A 21930-nucleotide genomic window follows, 5' to 3' on the forward strand; every position below is an offset into this window, starting at 1 on the left:
GGCGTAGAATCACTTTCGTCACTTGAGGAAATGTACACGTCTGATCTAGATAGTTATGCCGGCGGTTCCATACTTGTAGGGTTAGCATTTCTGATGTAATCTGTGATGAGTTTTTGCTTAGCTGGTTTAGAATCTTGTTTATATGTACAATTCCCGATAGGTCGACATGCATTTTGTAATTTAAAAAAAAACCGCACTATTTGAAAACCGCATAAAAACAGAACCTACTGTATTTACTTTTGACAAAATCGCTTCGAGTTCGATATTTGGCCTTGAACTTCACTGCATTTGCATTATTTGCATAATATAATTTTTCGATTTTTTCGTGCAGAAGATTAAAATTTGCGTACTCAAAAGATAGGAACCAGTTTCAATGTGCTTGCTTAGGACACAAAAGTGAATTGCAAAAAAAACAATTTATATGTCGTCTGTTTATTTATTTATTTATTTGCAATCTAGAAAATATTCGTATTCACAGAATTTCTAACCTTGATAGGAAAAAAATATTTGGAACAAAATGTTAGAAAAGTCAGTGAAATAAAAAAGTGTACAGTAATGTACTAATTGGGTGCATCTAATTGAAACAAATGACTGAAATTAACAATGGAATTGAGTGGAACAATTAATTTTATATTAGAATTAAACAAAAAAACTTGAGCACATAAATTAGTTAAACCACTTAATGTGCTGAGCAAGCGTTAATTAAATAAGCAGCATGAATAGAACCGCGTTTTAGAAACTGATAGTCGATCTTCCACACGCAAATGTACCCACATATATGTATTTGCTGTACTTGCACGTCCTGTAGGAAAACCTGAACCAGTTTTAGTGTCAAGTGCGGACTTTGAAACAGATGATTATTGGAACTGATTATAAAAAACATATTTTTTATATCAATTTTATAAAATATCTCTATAGCATATATAGAATACGCCTCTATTTTAAATAATTTTCGAAAGAATTTTCCACTATAGGATTTTGACTGAAAGAATTTAGCCCGGGCAACTTGATTCTACTGAGGCCTTGAGCTCATTTTACTGATTTTTTTTTTTTTTGTTTTTAACCGATTTTTCATTGCTTATATATTTAAAAAGCTTAACGCTTCCTTAATTTTGTGTCAAAATTGGCGGCTAGGCGCTTAAGGTTCATTAATCTATCGCGTCAAAAAAATAGCTTGTTTGCTACTTTGATAATATAGCTCTCCTTTACCATCCACCCAATTAACGAATGTATTAGTGCATGCCAAATTTCCTGCCGGGTACATACTTATTATGCACATATACGTGCATACTTATGTGTATATTTCACGCTCATTACTTTTCATTTGCGCAAAGCTCATTGAATCACGACTAATCTAAAGCGCGCAAATAAATATTGGCTCAACTATTCATTCTCTTCAGTATTTATTCGCACTCTTTCGCTGTGATTCACGGCAAATTGATCGAGTAATAGATGTGTGCCGCGTCTAATTGCAACGCTTCCTGCCTATTGCTGAGCGGCGTCGACATCGTGGTTATTAGCAAATTGACAGCAGCAGCTCCACAGAGCAGCTGTGATGTTTTCATTCAAATGCGACGTACCGAACGCATAGCGCCACATCAGCGATAGCACGCGTGCGCTATTTGTAAATTTGCGATTTGCGTTTTGAGATTTGCGTGCGGCAATGATCACTTTTCACCCCGACTTGCGTTTCAACTAAATACTAGTAGAACTTAAATCTACCACCCATTACATACCCAGCTACTAGACAATGAGGGCAAGCAGTTCTCGCTTGATTGACTGACTCACAGTCGCCGTTGCACACCATCATTGCCATCCACCGACATGAATTTTGCGCCGCAATTTGCGCGTAACGCCAACAAATTAAGCTTAATTGCGTAAATAGTCAACAACAATGAAAAGAGCAGCAGCAGCAGCACCAGCAGTAGCAAGAGCAACAAATGCAAGTCAAGCCGGCAAGCAATGAGCTACACACAATAGCAGTATGGCGGTGCGGTGCAAACAGCGAACTTCTGATTAGACGGACGTGGCAGCGACTTGAATTTAATGTTGCAAAGTAGTTACTTTGTTTATGCTGGCAACAAAAATGCAAACTCCGAAAAGTACTATTTGCTGGATTTGTAGTTCACTTCTGAAAGCTTTTACATTTTTGTTGTTCTCGTTTTTTGCATTTTAGTGCAACCATTGTCTGCCGTAAACGTTTCGTTGCCCACTCGCTGTCGCATCTCAGTGCAATTATTCACCTACAAGTTGCCAACTGCTGGTCGTTTGTATGTTTAGGTTTGTTTGTGTGGCTTGGTTCCACATTGCGCTGCATGCATCGTCTGGCAACCGGTAATGTACGCACGCGCCACAGCAGCACTGATACTGGTATTGTTGTGGTTTTTGTGGTTGCTGCTGTTGTATGCTGGCTCGTTGTACTTTTTTTCGTGCTTTGCTCACCACAACACCCTTGTCACTGGAGCGCTGAATGGACTTGTGCTGTGTAGGGTCACTCAAAGGGTTAAACAACTTCATAAGTAACTCATTACTGGACGGCAAAGGTCTGTTGCTCGGTGAAGACGGGAAGTTAGTGGCGTTAAAGGGTCGCATCATGGCTAAAAGAATTAATGAGTGTGGCTTGTGGACCAAAAAGCGATGCAGTGCAACTCTTAACTCTTTAAATTGAGGTTGGACGCATACAAATTTAAAATTATCACAAAATTTTTGAAAGTAATATTATTTAAAAATAGTGGTAAAAGAGCTATGCTAAAAACCAGGCAAGCGTTTCCTAAATACACATTTTTAATTTACCAAAAAAGTATAAATTCCGCTATTTTTTCTTCTCTTTCAGCTATCCAGCTTGCATCTGCAGCGCCTGTCTAGCTAATAGGAGTACGCATCTTGTGCAACAACAACAGCAGTTATTTGGATTGAAAGAAAAAGACAAAGGTGAGTGCCACAAAGAGCCCTGAGACAATGAGCTGAGTCCATTTTCTCAGCCTCAGCTGGTTAATAAAAAAAAATTTACATAAAAGTTAACGAAAAAAATGTAAAAGGAAATCAATAGCAGAAACGAAAATAAACAAGACAACAACAAATTCAATAGAACTGTGATTTCCTATGCAATTAATTGCATATCCAATAGCAATAGCGGCTGAGCGCCATCGCAGCACCGATAAATCGTCGCTGCCACACAACGTGCTATAGCACACACATACACTCGCGTTCACACAATGCACCGCAATAACTTGCCAAGTGATCATTAAATAAGAAAATATTGATTACAAAAATGTAGATAACAATTAACAGCAATAGCTACACCAACAAATGCAAAAGCAGTCAATTGGAATTAAATGTAAAAACAAGAAAATACGAAATAAATACAAAATATTCGAATGCACGCCGAAGCACAATTACCGGCGCTCGTTGTGGTTTTTATTTACTTTTGCTGCATAAATAAATCCAAAAGCGTAGCCAAGACGCGCGCGCTTAGCTTGGAATGGAGTGGCGTAACACCGAATGTAGCGCAACACTTGTTGCTGCAATATGTAGCTGCCGTGTAGCTACATCTCGTTTTTTGTGTTGTGTTTGCGATTTGCGCAAAAATTATCGCGCCAATTCATCGCAGCAACGATTCAGTGCATATTTTTTCACTTACAACAACAACAATAGCAAATTAGGTACTTAAGCACTCAAAGTTCTGGGCAAGCGCGCCCATCGATCGATCGCTGTGTGTGCATTTAACCGCAACATTTGTTGTTTCTGCTGCTTCGCAATGATGGCAATAAATCCAATAATAATAATAAAAAGTGCTTTGTTTGCGCTCACGGGCATTCCAACTACAAAGCAAAATTGGCATGTGCAACAACTTAAATTAAATGTTGCACAGTGCGATTGCGCTGGCCGATTAAGCGCAGGGTGTGGATTTTTCACTACGTCGATATCTGTGGCGGCAGGATCTCAAGCGTATAAGAGCAATGCTGCTGCAAGAAGGTCGGCCCATTGGCGCCTAGCTCTAGACAAGAGTGATGGAAAGTTCGGTGTACTGATGATGGTTTTTCATCAACGTTGCCTCACTATTGACTACTAATACCTTAACAACTATGAGCAATATGCATAGTGCGCTTGCAACAATGACTGCGCACAGCGGCCAAAGATGTAGGAATTTCAATTATGTGGCCAATTTATCGCCTTTGCAGCATTACTAGCCAAACAATTTGTTGCGTCTTTTAATTTGGCCTGACTTGGCAGCCATTGACATCTGCTGCCACCAATCACAGATTTTCTGCTTTTGCGCGCGCATTCTTTGCATATTTATGCATGAAATTAATCCCTAATTCAAAGGCACAACCTGTATGTAACGGTTATTTTTATCTATTAGCCGATTTGGAAGTTTCAGTAATGGCTCCCTTGGCTTCTAACCGCTTTGCTGCTCCTTCACTTTGCTCTTTTCAAACCTACGGCATTTTCCTCATTCTTCATTGTTACGTTTCTATTTATCTGTCTGTTCGTTTGTCAAAGCTTGATAAATTACGTAAATTATATTAATTAAAAAATCGGAACCGTCTAAAACCGCATCCGATGGATTTCTAGAGTAGTTGACGCCCTATGATCCACTAGGAGTTAAAGGTAAACAAATATATTATCATATTAAGCTTACCGAAACAAAATTTGAATTAATTTCAAAATTGTTGCCCTTTTCTCAATTTTTTTAATATTTCAGAAACTGAGCAGCAACACAAGTTTTCTGATTTTTCTTTAAAATATGGTAGGAGAAAGATGCAAACCGCATTCATTATACACTAGATTTAGTGGTATTCAAATTAATTCAGCGCAATTCAGCTGCACTTACTTCATTTAAGTATAAAATTTACTATACAAATGTATATATTTTTCTACAAAATATAATCGCAATTAGTAGTTGTAAGCTCAAAGGTAGATTCAACTTAACTAAATTCGATTTGGCGCGATTCAGCTGCCATATTTAACGTATTAGTTTCAATCAGTGGAATTTAGCTACACTAATTTTATTTTTGTAATTGATTTATTATACTTTTAGCAGTATTAAGTGTAACTTAGGTCAATTTCAGCTTGAATCTCATTTCATATACTAGCTATCCATTTAACTTATTAACCTAAATTTGCTATAATTCAGCTTATTTCAAAGCAGTTCAGCTGCCCTTTAAGCTTCCTAAATGCTTTCGTATTCCATATTCTAGTCACTACTTCTCTTTTTTAATTCACTTAACTGTATTAAGGGCAATTCAGCTTCATTCTCATATATCAGGTCAGTCCATAAGCTCGTGTGTTTTTTAAAGGTGGTTTTAAAATTAATAGAAAAAGATGTTTAAAGTATTTATTAATCAATAATATATTTTCCTTCATTATTTACAGTGTCTTGCCAACGTTTAGGCAAATTTTTAATTCCGTGCTCAAAAAATTGTTTGTCCTTGGAGCCAAAATACGCTTCGATATCCCTTTTTATAGCTTCTTTTGAGGAGTAGTTCTTGTTACTCATATGGGATTGAAGTCCACGGAAAAGGTGATGATCACAAGGTGCAATATCCGGAGAGTATGGTCGATGCGGCATTAGCTCCCATCCGAGCTCGTTCAGCTTGCCTTACGGTATGCGGTCTTGCGTTGTCTATTCACAAAAGATGGTCGATTTTTGTTAAGTGCCTCATTCAGGTTTGATAGCTGATGGGAATAATAATCAGCAGTTATCGTCTGGTTTGGTTCCAGAAGTTCATTAACTACAATACCGGCCATATCCCACCAAATAGACAGGAGAATCTTCTTGAGGTGAATGTCATCTCTAGGAGTCGGTTCTGGTGTTTCATCTTTATCTAACCATTGGCGTTTGCGAACAGAATTATTGTAAAAGACCCATTTTTCATCACCAGTAACGATACGGTTAAAAAAACGTTCATTTTCTAGCCGTTCAGCTGCTGAGAACACACATTCACTCTCTGCTGAATGTTGGCGACGGGAAGTCTATGCGGAAACCATTTTCTCAGCTTTGAAACCTTTCCCAACTGAACCAGGTGCCTGTGAACTGTTCCATGCGATGAATTTAACCTCTGAGCTATCATATCGACTGTCAAATTTGGCTGAGCTTCCACGAGTTCGAGAAAGGCGTTGGAGTTAAAGACTTCAGGACGGCCAGCGCGCGGGGCATCCTCCACGTCGCAGTTACCACTTCGGAATTTGGAAACCACTTTTGCGCAGTCCTTACACTCACGTTATCCTCTCCGTGAACAGTGTTTATTTCTGCAGCAGCAGTTGTTGCAATTTTACCACTTTTATAAAAAAAATACAAAATATGTCTCTTATAGGCGTTCGAAAATTCCATTTTTTTTTTTAACAACACGTGCTTCTATCCTCGATTAAAACCACTTGTTGAATGCACAATATATCAAAGAAAATAGAAATAGTTCCGTTATATTCCGCGAATAATTTTTTGTATGCAAAAATCATACAAAAGTGAAGTTATGGGTAAAATACGCACGAACTTATTGACTGACCTGATATTTTTTACTATGTTTAATAGTATTAAGTTCAATTAACTTCTTTCTGCAGCTTAAATTAAGCCTCATTCTACACAATTTAGCCTCACTCAGCCTTATTCAGCGCTATTCAGCAAAATTTAGCACAATTCAATGCCTTTCTGTTTTATTCAACATATTTCCTGCGCTCTCCATTCCATCTAGCGCTGGTCCAACTATTAATGCAGCAGTTGTCAGCAGCTTCAACGGGCTGCTTACACACTTTTTGAACTTTTTCTCGCATTTCTTTGCAGAAAATGATTAATTGAGCTGCCAGAGCAACAAGTTTTTATTTAACTGTTTATTTTATTCTCTCTTTTTTTTGGGCATTATAAATGCGTGTGCTGCGCCTAATTATGATTATTATGCTAACATATGTACATCAAATCACACACACACACGCATTCTTCAGATTACAGATGCTTCATAGGCAGACATACATTCATACAAAACTATTGTGAGCTGTGAGAAATTAACTCGTAGCTTCGCAGATCAGTTATGTGCCTTGCTGCTTATGAAAATATTTGTATTTTGGTGCCCTCAAATGACAACCACAAAAACAAGTGTCTAACATTTTGAACTTTTTGTTGTTTTTTTAATGTTTTATTACATTAAGTTTTTGCCCACCACTTCCTCCCGTTTGCTGCTTACTACTTTAGTGCATCTTTAATAGAAGTCTATGAGAAATGGAAAAAAGCTTAGTTGCTTAAAATTTCATAGTAGCAGGAACTCCATTGGCCGAGTTCAAAGTGTTGTTGGCAAATGTGAAGAATTCAGGCGTTAGTACGTTCTTCACCTTTTGCTGTGCTTAGAGTAATTTTGGCTTTTTTGTTCTCAAAATTTAGTGCCTGGTCGAAACTAAAAAGCGCTATGGCTATAATTTTCTACTGAAAATAACAAAATTTTTTGTCTTGCTTATTATATGCGTATTAACCTGGTCAGGTTAATAGCAGTGGAGTGCCAAAATAATTATTAAAAATAAAATTTATAACAAAAATAGTAGATATTAAAGGCACTAAAACTTTAAAGCCTACCGTTAAGAGGAAAAGCTCAACTATAAAAATGGGTGTCTTATGAGTTAATGCTTTAGTGTCTGCCTAATTATTAGCTTAGAGTTTGAGATGCTGCAAATAATGATATAAGCCAAGTTCACTTCTATAGAGGGCACTTCCAGTTTTCAAAAAAATAAAATAAAATAAAGTAAAGTAAAAATTCAAATTCTTATACTTCCAACAGCTGCTTCTCTAGACATGATCTCGCTTCATGCCTTCTCAACACTCCACTTAGCTTTTCCATTAAAATTTCGACTAATTTCCAAATGTTTTCATGCGCAGCTCAGAATAATTTTTTAATTACTTCAGAATATCTCTTCAAAGAAAGACTACAAGCCAATAGCGTCCCTTTGCTGTTTAACTTACCCAGCCTCACTTGCCCATTCATCAATTCTTCCATTCATTTCTTATGCTGTAAGCATTCAGTAATTTTCCAGTTATTTTTTAATTCATTTCCTTCGATTAACTCATACCGTTGCCTCATTTTCCATTCCTTTGCTGCGATTCCTTGCCGTCTGCCCTTTCACCACTCCTTGCTTCTGCCTACCGCTGTTGCTCCTTTGCTCCGCTTGTACTCTTCACAGCTGCCTGAAATTCACTTCTTCTTGCCATGCATTAGCAGTCATTAAGCGATTTCCGTTTGTGGCAATGAACAGATGCCACAGTAAGTAGCGATTTTTATGACATAAGTCCCAATTTAAGCTTTTTTAAGGAAATTCGCAACAAAACACGAAAATCGTGTATCTCTAATAGTAAAAGTTTCCGGAATTGTCGAATACACAAATAATTATTTTTACGAGTAATATTGCAGCATCCCGCTTAATCGCTACATAAATGACCTTGAGAATAGTTACTGTTGTTTTCCTATGTATACAGTTCCTTAGCCGCCGCTCCTGTCCATTAGTCGCCTCCAGTTCTCGGTTTTAGTTTCATTGCGCTTTTTGTATTTCGCGGCTTGTTTTCGTCTCGTCTGTTGGCTGATTTTCGATTGGCTACAGTTACGCTACCAACACTTCTACTAATCAACTGGCAGTGGTCTACAAGTTCATGTGAAAGATATGGCAAGAGTGATTAGCAAAAACTAGCAGGTGTTGACATAATACCAACAGCAATATAAATGAATCAATAAAATTCCAGCCAAAACGTAACAGCAAAAAGAAATGTCGGAAGCCCCATTCAGCGAGTATGCCGTGGGAGCCTCCAATTTGCAATAAGTTCATGTTGCATGTAAAATATATTATATGATACGTGGCCTAACAGATTCTTCCTGAAAAAAAAAACGTATTGGTAGCGTACTTTGCTGGAGTGACAATCCTTGGCCGGATATAAATTCGGGTCGTTCTGCTAACGTTGAACCGACTGTCGTGGCAGCGAAGACCAATTAGTCAAACTATGGTACTACAATGGGCCTCCACCTCTGCCATAAATATATCGCTAGATTCAGTAGCTGCCAGCTCAGTCTAATCTACCTAACCTTTATGTTGTATAGAGCCTGCTCTAATAAAAACATCGAGGGATGACATTTTTCGGAGGGTGTAATTCAATTAAATAATTAAGTGAGAACTTTTTCCTGTCAGTGCGGGACTTTGAATCTCCTATCGTCAAAATACAAATCCGTTTCAAACCCTGCCAAAACCCCAATGCGCAACCGAACATTTTATAAATAGTATCCCATTAGTCTTTGTTTAGAGTTGGAAATAGGGTTTGAAGAAATGGTTTTCATGAAGTTACACCCGGATTCCGGATTCCGAATTGTTTCAACAACCAGGAGTTTATCCATTGTGCGGGATTGGGCAGAAGCCCAGTATTTACTTAAAGAATAAAGAAAATATATAAAAATAGGTACAAATCTTCTCGAAGCTCTCTTCAGTATTTTAATTTAAATATTTATAACAACACAAATATTTCTTTCGGTCTGATGCTTTAAAACCAACTCACTACTGCAAGCGCTAGCGTTGAAACTTTTCACTTCAGCGGAACTAATTAGACAAGATATTGCCTGAAGGTACAAGTCAACACATCGTTGATATCTGAATATTGTTTTCTTAAGGCAACCCAACTATCACCTATATAAAAATACCCTAACACTACTTTTTTCTCTTTCTTTGGGCTTGGTGCAGCGAGATACTACCAACCGTTTTCACAAAACTCCAACCGAGGGCACGAACTGAGCCATTTACACACTAAAAAAATGATGTTTCAAAGCAGAGTCTGAGGCGCTGAAAACAGCGTGAGAAAACTTTTCGAAGCTTCTATTGGAGCCTGCCACTTTTTAGGAGTCATAAAATATTTGCAAACTAAACTTTTCTCTTTACCTTTTTATCCACCCATAACTACTTGAACCAATTGTCGATATTCTGGTCTAACTAATGGCTTATGGTAACAAATTGTATTAGTTCGGAATAATGAACGCAATACATTAGAATCACCCTCGCCATCACTACAACGATCCGCGCTCCCACATTTGTATGCCAACACTTTGGTATATATTTGGTATCTGTTAGGTATCAGTGCCAAACTGAAGCCAGAAGACAACCACTTACAGTATTGTAAGAGGCTTAAAACCAGTTTCTACTATTTTCATTTGACATAATAATCATACGCAGTTTCATTGAACCTTTCGGCAGCCGCGGATATATCTTCTGTTTGTCAGTTGGCTCTTTAGGCCAGTGATTGCCTGTCAGTTCATTTTAAACAAACCATTGGCGTTTTTTTCGGATTTTTCAATACTTTTTAAGTGCTGGTCTGTTCGTTTGGCTATTGGCGGTTGCAGCACGTGTCCGTTCACAAGTTGTTAAACAGTGATTTGTAAATTTTTATTATTTTATCATTCTTTCATTTTCATGCTAATCTCACAATTTTCATATTTGTTAATTTATTACCAATTTCTCCTTTTCAACAAAGTTTCGAAAGGTTTTTTCTTTTTTCTTGTGTGTGTTTTTCTCTCTTTGCAACGATTTTCCTCGCTTAGCCAGCAGCAAGTTTATATCCATATATATATGTGCAGATGTAGATGTGAGTAATCGTGCTCACGATATAATCGTTTGATTTGCTAATTAATGTTGTCATTCACAGCCCGGCCGACCACGCCGATCGGTGATTGTCTGCTACTTTTGATTGATCAGTTTGCATTTCGATAATTTCGCCTTAGTGGACACAACATAAATGTACATAATTGCTTTTCACTTCTGCTTCAGCTTCTATTTGGCAATACAATTTTATTAGCCACTTAAAGTGGAAAGTTTGAAAACAAATGTTCTTAAAGCCGAAAGTAAGATCTGTATCGGAACGCTTTGGCCATAACTTTTCCATCACTACAACGCTCACGCCTCAGTTGTTGTGGTCGCAAAATTTATGAAAATAGATTACAGACTTGGCTCCCTCGGATACCTGGGGCTACTATTTGTTCTCCAATTTGAAGAAATGTCTGACCGGAAAAGGTTTTATTTAAACGAGGAGGTGATTGTAGAAGCGAATGGATATTTTTTAGACTTGCACAAATCCAATTATTTGGAAGGGACAGGCAAACTAGAACAGCGTGGGATGAAATGTATAAGCCAAAAAAGAGACAACGGTGAAAAATAAAAAAGGTTTACCACAAACAATTAAGTAGTTTTTATTTCAGCACGGACTTTTCGAACGGCCTTCGTATTGAAATTCGTCTTTGCGGTAAGAGTAAACAATTTGATCTCGGACTTATATATTCTTCGAGCAAACTAAGCAGAGCTTTGAAAGCCATACAAGTTTTGAGGGCCCTTGGATAGCTTAGATATCATATACAAAACTAACACTGGTTTTTTCTCAGCATCAACCAAGGAATTGGGGTCTGGATGCATTTAGGCCAGGTGAATCGTTTTATCACTCAATCGACCTATTCCATTTTGAGTTACCAGTGGCGGTCTTGGTACTAACCAGCAGCAGCCAAGAAGTGTAATTGACATACCTACGGTCAAAGAGCCTTTACTTGATCGGTCTTAGAGAATGTAGAGAGCTTTCGCAACTTCCATTTAAAGAGCTTTTATGTGAGCTTTTCACAGCTCATGGTTATGATTTCGCATTACAACTTCTTTTATTTTTGTCTTATTATTTTATATAGTCAATTAAATCAAATCACAGTCTTCTGCGTTTTTATCACCAGATATGCATTTTTTTTATAAAAAACTGTGCGAAAATGCGAAAATTGTTTGTGTGTTACCCAATCGATCCATGTCGATGTTTCTCTTTTCGTTACAAAAATAGTGAATATAATTTTTTCTTCTTCTCTGTTTCCCACTACATAAATCGCTATTTTGATTACCGCAAAAGGCCAGCAAAGCTACTCGATGGCCATTTATCTTGCAACTCATTTGCACTTTACTGCCAAAACACTCATTTATTTGGCTTGGCGCAAATACACAAACAAAAAAAGTACAAAATAAATAGCTAATACACGAAAACGAAGCAAAGTAAACACCTACGAATTCGCTACAACGCTAGCGGCAGCCAAATTCGTTGCAACATATGAGTTAAAATTGCAACAAAAAAAAAAAATTTATAAATTGTCGATTTTCACAAATCGAAATCTGCCACCACTCACGCTTCAACAGCCTTCAACCAGCTATAAATGAGAAAATCACATTGCCAACTATTTCCAACGGCAATGATAATAGCAAAAACTGCAATGGCAGTCGCCTGACGGCTGACGGCGGCGATGTGCCAAATATGTGGCAGCACAATGACTCATCGCTGCGAGCATTAGTAATGAAAACGGCAACATAACAACAACTACAGTGATGCCATTGCTGATGACTATAACGACCCACAATTGCAGCAACAACAACCACAACAGCAAATGCGCAAATATAAAGTAGTGCATTTCATGCACTCTGTGGCAAGGCTGCAAGCGCTGGCTGTCAACAAGCCGCACAAAACGGAACAAATGCGAGTGCAAAGTGTGTAATTTATTTAATAAATAAAAAAAATAAGTTGTTGTAGTTGCTCTATGTGTTGCTTCGCTATTATCTGCTCACTTGTGCGATCGGGGCACGCGTACGAGTGCGCGCCATAGGTTTAAGGCAGCAACTTGTTAGATTTGCCACACACATGCGCTGCTGCCGAGCTATTCCACGTAAATTGGTAGCAACATTTTTGTGCTGCTGCGGCAACAAATGGACCTGGAAACAAGAAAACGGGGAAGAATGTGCTACATAAAGGGGGAAAGGGAAGAAGCAGAATGGACAATGGTTCACGCGAGTATACACCAGAGTGCAGAGCGCCAGTTCACGTTGTGTGGCATAAACGGAGGCGCACTTGTTGCTGCCACAAAGCCAAAACGAGCCGCGCCTGAGTCAGAGGAAAATATTTGTGTATGTATGTGTGTATGTATGCAAGGGAAGGAGAGCGCAGATTGCGACAGGCATGCCACAAAAGCCACAGCGCACCTCAAATGGCAATGATCTTGAGATGTTGCAAGAGCAGCAAAACCAGCCAAGTACGATTCATGCAACAGGCATAAGCCAGCAGCTACAGCTAAAACTTTAAACGTTTCTGTTGCGACTTGTGAGATTTTTTATGGTTGTCATTGTTTTTTTATTGTTTTTGTTACTGATGCTTCTAGTTTGCCTTTATTCTCAACAAAGTCTTTTTGTCTGTGACTTTGCATGCACATGAATGTCAATGCTACGGCAGGAAATATGTAAGTGGTAGGAAGGCAGCCAAAAGAAGTTGCATGCAACATGCCACACATACAACCCACCAGCACCAGCAGCATCACCATCATCCATCTATGCGCCGTAGCCGAGTGTGTGCGAGTTTAGTGTTGTAAAAATATTTGCGCATGCTTTACGGCAGCACTCCAACAACACTAAGCACAACAACAAACAAAAACAACTTAAGGCACTTCGGAAAATATTGTGTAAGCCGTGAACTCTTCAGTTTAGGTACAACAATTTGCGACTTCAGCCACATTTTTCATCGCTGTTGCGCACACATATTTTTTTATACATACAAAAATAAGCTTTACAATAACTACAATAACAACGAAACCAAAAACCGATTAGAAATAGTTTACGCCAGCAAGCGGGTGTCAGAGAGTGTAAAATATGAGCGCAATGCCAGCAGCAGCTGGATGCCGCAAAGGGAGGTTAATGCAGTTGCAAGTTGGGCTTAAGCAAGTGGTTATTTAGGGAAATGCTACTTGGGCATTATACACATTTACAATTACTCGTACGTATTTTGTGTGAATGTATGCAGATAATGGATAACTCCGCAAGCGGTTTGCGCAAAAGCAGAGCAGTAAATAACTTAAAGTGAATTGAATTTCGTGTTTGGCTCATTTGAGTTGGCTGGCGATTGGGCTTCGTGGAAAGTGGAAGGTTATGTGGTTGTCGAAAGTGCGCTTTGCGAAACGAGCGATCGCACTTATATAGGTAAAGGACCTTACAATTAAAGTAAATGCCTTCAGAGACTCTAAGAAAAGAGTCATAGGAGGGAAACGGGGCAAAGGAAATTATAGGATTGTCTGTTTGATTGTCTCTTAAGAAATATATATATTTGCACGGCTTGGCCCAATCTCTACCCTCCCCCCATTTAGGATCAACTGTTCCTCACTGCATCTCACGAATCTTTAAGAAAGTCATCCTCAGTTATGTGGCGGTCCCAAAATGACCTCCCTTTATTCCTTCTCATGAATTCTGCGTTAAGTCACCATCTGCTTTCAGCGATGTAGAAAGTAAAACACCACAACTCACAAATCTTTTCAAAAGTTATACTCTGCTCACCAGCATTACCATTCTCGGCCTTCCAGAGATCTCCGGCGAACATCGAAAGACAATTAATTCATGCCACACTATTCTTTAGTATCCTAGCGATCTCAGAATGACTGCCTTTCGTCATATCTACAGCGATCTCACAATGAATAGGCCTCCTTTACATTTCAGAATCTATCAAAAACTTGTCCTTTGCCTTTTAGTGATCCCTAGATGTTCATCCTGCATCGGTCTCACTAATCTTTTGGAAAGGCATCGTTTAGTGACTTTTTAGTAACTCTCAATCAACAGTCTTTCATCACATCTTAAAAAGCTTTTAATGGGCAGCGTTTGGTTTCAATTAAGTGTTTCATAAGTGCGTTGAGAATTATTTGTTTTATATGAATGAAATAAAAGCTCTACTCGCTCAACCTTCACTGGCGCTCCTTCGGGCGTAGAAAGATCTTTATTTGAATTTCACTACTCAGCCCATTCTAGCGCTAATGCTGCCTTTACCTTTCTCCCTTTTTCGCTGTATACGTTTTGAAGAAAACCTGAAATCAAGCGAAATATCAAAAAAATGAGTATCCAATTAAATTGAAGTGTTGCGAAGTGGCGACATCGCCCAAGCGCGCAGCCAATCGGTCGACGGACCAGTCGACCAAGCCACAGCCAGAGCAAACCAGAGCAAAAAAAGAAAAAATAAGGCAAAACAGCCAGCGTCTTCGCGCTACCACTCCTCGATTTTTTGTCAATAATATTTTCCAATTTTTTGCAGTCTTGCTTTCTGTTGTTGTTGTTGCTTTATGCTGACATGTTATTTTACCCTGATTGCACTCGAATGAGATATGTTGCAGGCTTGTCCGAAGGTACAGGCAACTCGCATAAAGAAATGAAGCGCCTTGAACGCGTTTCGATGTGCTCGGAACGGGCAAAGAATGGGTAAAGGTACCGGAAGCAACAAAAGACATGAACATGGAGGGGCATAGCATGTGAATGTGGAAACAGGCGCTGTGGCCACAGCTGCCGAAACTAAAAAGGGGCGAACGAAGAAGTTCGATTTTTATCATCGAAAGCAAAGCCTAAAAAAAGAGATTGAGCAAAAACAAAACAGAAGCAGGGAAGAGGCAGCAGGCATAAGCAATGTGTGTGTGTGTTTGTGGTTCTGTGCACTTGCATCCAATATGTGGCTGCTGGCAGGCAAAAAAGTTACCGAGTTGCCTCATGCGACTGCCGCAGCCACTTTGCGCGCTGACTGACTGTGCCACTGTTGTTATTGTTGTTTTTTCCCCACACTTGTGTTGTCTTCTTTTCATTGCTTGTTGTGCCGTCCAGTTGCAGGCTCGGTCGCGGATTCGGCCGCCTATGGAATGTGGTTTACACCAGAAATTCTTGTTGCCCGCGTGTTTGTTGTAGCGGTAGTAAAAGTTGTTGTATGTTTGTATATTTGTTTATTCTTCTGCTTATTGGCGCAGTGTCGCATATTTCGATGGCTCTAAAAATGCCACTTTTTCAATGCGCGCCACTGCATACTACAGCCAACGAAAAGAAAGTTGCGCGTGGCATGTTGCAACTTGGGGAAAATTAATAAATAAATGCAGAAAATACTTAAGTGCTATGCAGACGCGTCTGTTGCAGATTCCGGTGTCTTCCTAAAATGGCTGCTTATGGCGCAGCGCGTGGCATGCCGCATTTGGTTGCCATGGCAGCTTGCGAAAATTTGCATTTTTCTTCGCTTACAAATTAGCGCATAAGCAATGTGCAATCAATTCGGCAATGCCATGTGCGGCACGTTGCAACATCTCACTGTTGGCTAAGGCAGCACGCACGAGCGTGCAACGTAGTGCCACACTTGCAATGCAAATACGAAAACGTAATTGTACAAGCAGTCTTTATTTTATTTGCAGCAGTTGTGGCAAACGCTGTGCTGCATGCCAAAATGCGCAGCTAGTGGCGCCCTGGGGCTCTTGTGATTAGCGGGCAGCCGCATACTTGTTTGCGGTTTTTACATTTATCCTGTCTGTCGGTCTGATCGTCGCAATGTCAGTAGCCTTACTGCCACTGGTGGCATGCGCTAGTGGTTGCGTGTGGCAGCGCGCATGCTTGCAACATTTTTTTTTTTGTTGTACTCCACTCCTGGCCTTCCTGCCTTTTATTACTGCTTAATTGCAACTAAATGTGCGGAAAAATTGCGAACTGGGTGGCTGGGGTGCAACGAAGGGAAAATCAGTGCGGTTTTGCAGCAACTTTTTGCGGCATGCAATGTGAGATAATAGATTTTGTTGAAAAGTGTTTACAGATCGAAGCAATTAATTTTAATATGGCAAACGAAAATCAGCAAATGAGATTTTGTAACTGGAAAAAATTGGGCGTGTTGTCAGTGGCAATTTGATCGTTCTTTTTCCGAATTGTTGTTATCGATTTTTGTTTTATTTCTATAGCCCACCTGTGCCTTAAGCCGAGCATACGACACCAAGTGGCAGTCGAAAAACCAATTAGAAAAAATAATAAATAAATAAAAATGTTCTTGTTACTATTGGTGTTGTTGCTGCCTGCAAGCAACATGCCACAGCCACAGACGCAGACGCAGACGTTCAAGGCATGGCCAGTTGGTTGGTTGGCAGTGGCTCAGGGCGTGTTACTGTATTTTGATTTACGTGCACAAGGCGCGACAGGCAACAAGCAATAGCAACAAGAACAACAACAATGAGCGCATAAATAGTGCAGTAATGCTCTAAAGACCGCAAAAACAATAAGAAAAACAATGAGGAATGCGGGCAATAAAAAATAAATAACCACATGAAAAACATCGAATATCCCTTGCCACAGACACACACACACACACATAGCGTGTGACTGGTGTAACTTTTGTTGTTGTGGTTGTAATTTTTTCGCTCTTAATTTTTATCGCTGTTAATTTTTGTGCTGCGTCCGCTGCAACGAATTCCATTTTAGCTGCGCGAAAGAATTCTCATTTATTTTAGCGCATTTGCTATCAATAAAGGCAACGCAGGAAGAAAAAGATGAAAAGCATTGAAGAAATGCGAAAATATGCCTGCGATATTAATAAAAACATGCGACAACTACAACGACACCAACAGTGAACGAAACGAGCCACGGCAATGACTAAAATTAAATGGCACCAGCGACATGCCAATGTCTGGGCTACAACAACAACAACAGCAATAAAAAAGTGTACAATAAAACGTGCAGAACAGGCATTGCATTGAGTGATGAGAAACCAATGCGACAGCAATAATACTAACAACAACAGCAGTAATGGTGCGTCGAAGTCGTAATCAACGCTTTAAAAAAGTTTTTAGTGGCGGCGTGGACGTTGCAGCATCAGCAACAGATGTGTGGAATTTCAACTAAGGAAGGAAGAGGTAGAATAAGCAGCGGGAGCTATTGAAGAGCAGTCAGAGTAAAGACAAGTGTAGAGGAGAAGCAACAGGCAGTCGATCGACAGGCCGGAGCCGGCACAGCCGCTCAAAAAAGGCGAAAAGGAAAATGCAACAAGTGGCAACTGGCAAAGGCGACAACAAACGGCGAGGCGTTCTCTTTCATTTGTTGTTGCTGTTAAGGACACCGCGCGGTGCTTAAGCCTGCTGGCAATCGATGGAAATTGTCAGTCCAGTATCCGGATGGCTGCTGTAACGGACAGGAGCTGGAAAAAAATGTAAAAAGAAAAAGAAACCAAAATGTAGCACGGAAGGCAATGCATTGCTGATAGCCTGACAGCCAGTTCGCCATGCAAACGGTCAGTCGGCAAAAGGTGGCGCGATCTGAACAAACATCAGCTCAGATGGGGAACAGCAATCGATCGGCCAGCTCAGTGGCAATGACAGTGGCTGCCAAGACGACGACAACAACTCGCCTCAGCACTTCAATTTTTATGACTTTTAAATGTTATGCTGGGTGCAACATGCCAAAGTACATTCGCAAATAGCACCAACAACAGGAGAATAATGCCACAGTAAGAACAACAAAAGAAAGAAGTGCAAAGCACTACAAAATGTTGTAAAAGTAAAGCAAAGTGGCAAAGTGGCAAATGGTCTCAGGCAAGCTAAATAGGAGCGAATCATTGCAGTGTCCAAGGCAAAGAAAGGTGTTCGTTTGCTGGTGTGTGCCACAGTGTGCTTGTATTTTTCACAGTGACCAACGAAGCGAAGGCTTAATCAGAACGCGTTGCCTGGACGATTGATTGTGTGGTTCCTAGGCTACCAGCCATACATTGCTGCCCTTCGCACTTCACTTTGCCTTCTTCTCCATATTTTTACATTTTTCTTAAAAATCAACATTTTTTCCCTTTCTTTCGGCTTTATCTTTCGTAGAAATAGCAGCGTATGCTAACTGAGGAAGGTGTCGCAGAAGACATCATCAGAAAAAGTTTACTTGTCTCAGAGAGGCCCTCGTGAAATATTTCTCATAGATGGAAAATAGGCCAAGATATATCTCTGCTCCAACACTGAAATGAGCAGAAATTACTTTGTAAGGAATGAAGAATTAAGAGTAAATATTAGAGTAGAGTTGCCGGGGCGACCGGGATTTATAAGCGATCTACGACTGTCACTCCACCAGCACTCCCCACTCATTTATGAGGTATGATTATTCTGTTAAAACAACACCGGAAGTTTGATTTCGAAAGAGGGCAATTTTGGTTGATTCTACGTTCACCTGATCTCCGCCACATCTCTATATCTTTTCTTGTGAATCTGTTTATAATCAGAAGTTCGTACCAACAAACTGAGGCTATTCAACAAATAAGGGGCCAACATCCAAAAGGAAATGGGTATATGCTGAAACTTCTGCTATAAGCGTTAAAATGGATTGACTCTTTTCAGTAAGCGTAATCCAACCTCGGCTTCTAAGCTTCTCCGAAACAGCAAATTTCCCATACTTTTGCTCAGCTGTCCCACACTGTGCGCCGATTTTTTCATTTCGTTCGAGCCCTTTTATGTGCGGATATCGGCGGTCAAAGTAATTACAAATACTACAATCATTAAATCGGATAGAGCGGACTATTGTTGTATTTTCTTCTTGTTTTTGTCAAGACTGAGCTAACATTTGTTTGACCGTTCACAGACAATTTCCACAGTTTTGTGTGTGTGAGTATTTGATGGACGAACTATAGGAAATATTCGGTGAACCATTTGGTTTTAGCGGCTTTGGCTCTAGAACAACCAATTTATGGCCTTTCCTAAAAATATTTGCGCTTAATATTTAATAAACTGCAGTGCTGAGCAATTAAATATTTAAATATCACTTTGAATGTCGGTTCGCAGGCGAAAAGGGTTTACTTAAATTTTAAGATCGAACTTCCAATCGCTTGAAATAGTTTTTTAAAATCAGCCTCTTTCTAAAAACGCAGCAAGTTTCGAAGTAAAAAAGTGGCTCAAAGTCGCGTTCGGCTAATGATGGCCGCCATCAAACGCATGCCAGTCAGTTGCGGCAAGCTTCCATGACAGACTGTCACTAGACGGTGAGGTAATCAAAAAGCAAACACACACACACATGCACACGAATTAACTGCGGCAAAGGAGGAAGCAATAAAATTTACTGGCAGAGCACTTAAAATATGCGAAAGTCAAAGGAGCAGACTTGAAATGGCCAAATGCGCTGTTGAAGCGGTCGATAAAGAAAATCGCAACATGGATTGGACAAAAAAACAAACGGCAACACCACTTTCAAACACTGAACAATAATGGCAGCCCATTAACGATGCACGCTCTTATATGCAGCGCCTCGCGCGCCCTGCTACCCCTCTACGCGCAGCACATAACATATCAGTCAAAGGATCTGCCACATCAGCGGCATCAACACAACATAAACGCAATAACAGTGACAGCGCACTACAACAAAAACAACAATAGCATAGTAATTGGAATGGGAGCATTTCGCACAGCGACTGTGCGCAGTAAAACAATCGGTAGCAAAAGAAACCAGGAGGAGCAAAGGCAAAAAAGACCAAAGTTGAAATGCGCAGAAGAGAGTTGCGGGAAAGAAGTGAGATTAAGCCCTGCTTTACAGTTTGCTCAGAAGACGCGCATTACAAAGCGTAAAGCTGTGCGCATGGTGAGCGTTGCAGCGCGCCGCAGTCTTACTGCCAAACACAACAATAACAACAGTCGCCACATCGCGCATCGCAACTACTAACCCAGCAGCGCTGTCACTGAAAGCGCAAATAACAAACGCAACCACCAGCAGGTAGCAAAAACAATTATAACAACAAAACCAATAAGAGCGCGCGCATACATCTCATATCAGCCATTAGTGCGTTGAAGTTCGCCTGATGTGGCATATCAAAAGCGTTGAATGTTCGCGTCGCGCAGCCATCAGCAGTCATCGGATGCCAATCGCCGTTGTCGTAGCTGTTTGCCATGCACTGCGACGTCAGATGTATGGTTGGGCGCATAACAGCAACAACTAAAGTGGAACAGCCACAAAAAATCCAATTTCCTTGCGTATATTTTCAGCGCCTCCCATTTAATGTGGCTGCCTACCTGCCTGCCACATGCGCCTTGATCGAGTGGTGCGCTCCATTTTCAAGGGAATTTTTATTTTGTATGCGCGCCAATGCTGCGCTGCCACCACCGCCGTTGTTGAAGAGCCGCGCGTCGTCATATCAACTGCCATTTGGTCGGATTTAATGGTGGCACGCAAAGGTGATGGCCGCGCACACTGTGTCTGCGCTACCTACCTAACTCCGTCGGGCTGACAGACACAGTCGCGTTGAATTGCCAACTTGACATCATCAAAATGTGCGATGTGGAGCGCGCAACGCAATAAAATGCGCGCCGCAATGAAAAGGGTTGCCGCAACAAGATGGCATCTCAGCGCTTTACATACAAATACACACACACATCGATATATATCGTGTAGAGCGCTGTGTTGTGCCTGGTCTGATCTGCATACAATTGCCCAGCACTCAACAACAATCGCCGCGATTTAATCCAATCATATCCACGGCGATGCTATCCATGCAACATACAGTCAAGTTGCCTCACTAGCGATGCGTATCTCGTTGCGCATGCATCCCTGGGGGCGTTGATATGTTGATATGTTGAAGTGCTCGTACAAGCAACAATGTAGCCAGCTGCCGCTTGAATGCACTTCATTTTATCGTCGCTGCTGACGCTTTTTTAAATTTTTTGCAAAAAGAATTCTGCCGATGAATACTTGTTGCCTCTCCTGCCAACGACTGGAATATTTCAGGACAGCAAGCAAGTTTTTCTGCTACAAAAAGTTCCTGATAATCGATGAACATCTAAATTTGTCTGTTTATACCAATACACTTACATAAAGTATGTCCTAGTGGTCCTAACCTGCATATTGCAATCCTAGTTGAGAGAATAGCTGCGCAATCTTACATTCTGTCATTCCTCTTCAGTTCACATTATGGGTCCAACATGCGCTTTTCTCAAATATAGCCAAAAATAGTAATTTTTGTACTTTTATCCCGGAATGTCACAAAATCCTAAATTGCGAAGGCCATTCAAAATTCAGACTTGGTTTTGTACGTCAAAACCCTTGGGAAAATTGGAGCCTAGTTCTTCTCGTCATCTTAGGGATTAGTGCTTCTGCTTTGCAGACATTCTTTTCTCTTTGACACGCATTAGCTGCAAT

General features: G+C 40.2%; 1 protein-coding gene across 3 annotated transcripts in view; it reads left to right on the forward strand.

Annotated features, from left to right (window-relative positions):
* LOC128859311 (interference hedgehog) overlaps positions 1-21930 on the forward strand; it is a 106496-nt gene that overhangs the window by 66228 nt on the left and 18338 nt on the right. For all 3 annotated transcript variants that reach the window (XM_054096212.1, XM_054096213.1, XM_054096211.1), the window contains one exon: positions 2834-2931. The gene's annotated coding sequence lies outside the window, so the exon portion shown is untranslated. The remainder of the gene's footprint in view (positions 1-2833; positions 2932-21930) is intronic.

This window comes from Anastrepha ludens, chromosome 3 (assembly GCF_028408465.1).
Source record: "Anastrepha ludens isolate Willacy chromosome 3, idAnaLude1.1, whole genome shotgun sequence".
NCBI lineage: Eukaryota > Metazoa > Arthropoda > Insecta > Diptera > Tephritidae > Anastrepha > Anastrepha ludens.